General features: G+C 56.7%; 1 pseudogene; it reads right to left on the bottom strand.

Moving 5' to 3' along the window:
* The window catches only part of LOC138362275 (large subunit ribosomal RNA), a 7,291-nt pseudogene that overhangs the window by 2,227 nt on the left and 2,564 nt on the right, over window positions 1-2,500 (bottom strand).

Raw genomic sequence — 2,500 nt, 5'->3', positions numbered from 1 at the left:
CTGTAGGCTTACCGGTATACTCCCGGACCTTCTGCAGGATCTCGGGGGTGCCGTATTTGTCGCACTGCTCTGATGTGGACGGGAGAGTGGGAAGTTATCAGCTGAGACCTGGGTGTCTAATATGAAGGCCTCATCACCTTTGCAAGCTATAATATCTGGCTTGCAGAAGGTCCCTCCGTCTGGTATACGGACCTCACGCTCCACCTCAAAGCCTCTTTGCCGCAATCGGCCAGCTACGAACCGGGTGATGTCGTCGTGACGTTTCACCCGAGCCCCGTGTGTCTTATGGCAGGCCTGGGATATGTTGGCCCAGGGTTCCTGGTTTCCGACAAGCGTCACAGAGACCAGAAGCCTCGGGTCTACCCCTGGCCGCCCTAGATGGCGTGGCTACAGCGTTTGCCCTAATTTGGACGGCGTGGGCAAAATCTCCCCCGCTTAGCAGACGGGTGCCGGACGCGACCCACTTGTGACAGGATGGGACCTCACAAGAGGAAGCGAGGCCGGCGCCGTCGACCATGCTGCTACAGTTTTGCCCTCCATCTTCTAGCGCACTCGGTCGTCCTGCTGGATGGCGTTCCAGCGGCCGTGGCCGGGTCTACCCACCGGCGCATTCTCGCTTGGAATGCGGGTAGGAGAGCCGCTGCCACCACCACTGGGTCCGCTGATCCGGTCAGCGCCCGAGCCGCTTGTTCTTTTGTAGCCGGATCGATGTGGCAAAGTCGGGTATCCCTAGTCCACCGTCCTTGACGTCGGCGTGGATAAAGGCGTTGGGGGTGTCATGGGGCAGCCGCAGCCAGCCACGAGTGGCGTGTCGCAGCCCGCCGGTCCAACCTCGCCAACTCCGTTTTAGCCACGTGTCCGAGGACAAGGCGGTGGTTCATTTTGGGGATTAGGTGGTGCTTTAGTAGGTATAACCTCTGTTGGGGTTTGAGCGGCGCCTTGGTGATGTTGGTCAGGCCGTCCTCAAACAGGGAACCATAGGATAAGCGTCTGCCCCCGGCTCCGATCAGTATCCCTAAGTACTTGTACTCGTCCGCCACACTCATAGTACCGATTGCATCGTCTCCGACATAATATGCCTTCCTGGTGGGGACATGCCATGTCTTCCGATGCGCATCAATCGCTATGCTCAGCGTCCGGCATTTTGCGGCGTTTACTTTGAGACCAGAGCCGCGCAGCGTGCGGCAAATACTGGTTATGAGTGTCTGTAGTCCGGCAGCCGTTTCCGCTGCCACAACCAGGTCGTCGGCGAACGCCAGCGCTGATACCTTTTCGCCGCCCAGACCAACCCCTAGCCCCAGGTCTTTAGCCCTGGTAATTGCCTCGTCAATTATCAGGTTGAAAAGAAATGGAGACAGGGGGTCACCCTGTTTCACCCCCCTAGTGATCAGGATGTCCTTCGACTTCTCACCTTGGCTGGTTATAATGGTTGAGGACCTGTCATAGCCCGACATGATATAAGTCCGTAAAGGCTTCGGGATGCCTTTACGTTTCATGGCCCGGTGAATGGCCGGATGGGAGACGCTATCGAAAGCCTTCTCCATATCCAGAAACGCCAGGTGCGTGTTGTGTTTAAGCGCACGAGCCTCAGCAAGAGGGCATCCAGGATCACCAGGTTTTCAGGGCATCCGTCAACGGGGATGAATGCCTTCTGCCGCCTGTCGATCCTGACTGCCTCAGAGAGTCTGCTGCTCAGAATCTTATGGAACAGCCTTACTATCGTTGATGACATCGTTATGGGGCGATAATGGGAAGGAGAGTCTGGGTTAGGTTTCTTAGGTATAAGCCACCGTTTTGTTCTTGCGAAACGGGTGTGGCAGGGATTCGTTTACCAACCACAGATTAAACAGTTTTGCGAACACTCTGATTGGTATAGCTTTAAGTAAACGTATAGTGATACCGTCTGGGCCAGGAGCAGCACTGCTACTTGCCTTGAGAGCAACAAGGATTTCCTCTGGTGTTATTGGGTTCCCTAGTTGCTGATTCACTGGATCACGGTCGCGAATTGGGCGGCGGTCCGGCGATGTGGGTCTAGAGAATAGCGTTTCCCAGAATGGAAAGAGACGGGCTGGTTCCACCTCCGTGGGGGTAAGAGAGTCATAGTTACTCCCGCCGTTTACCCGCGCTTCTTTGAATTTCTTCACTTTGACATTCAGAGCACTGGGCAGAAATCACATTGCGTCAACATCTATCTCTGACCATCGCAATGCTTTGTTTTAATTAGACAGTCGGATTCCCCTGGTCCGTGCCAGTTCTGAGTTGATCGCTGGGCGCCAGCCGAAGTGGGTTTGGAGTGAACCGGGACGACGCCTTGCACCCACCCCCTCCAAATAGAGGGGGGACGGGCACGCCGCGCCGCTCGAGAACACGCCCACGCAGCCTAGCGCGTTCCACGGAAGGGACGGAGATACGCCGGTCCGAGCTCGGTTCAGGACAGCTGGCCCGACAGAGCGGACGTCCCCGACCTTCACCTCGCCCAGTCCTGCGCCCGAACCCAGGC

This window comes from Procambarus clarkii, unplaced genomic scaffold (genome assembly GCF_040958095.1).
Source record: "Procambarus clarkii isolate CNS0578487 unplaced genomic scaffold, FALCON_Pclarkii_2.0 HiC_scaffold_1573, whole genome shotgun sequence".
NCBI classification, from domain to species: Eukaryota; Metazoa; Arthropoda; class Malacostraca; order Decapoda; family Cambaridae; genus Procambarus; species Procambarus clarkii.
The sequence above is the reverse complement of the archived record's forward strand: the minus strand, read 5'-3'. Positions and strand labels throughout refer to the sequence as shown.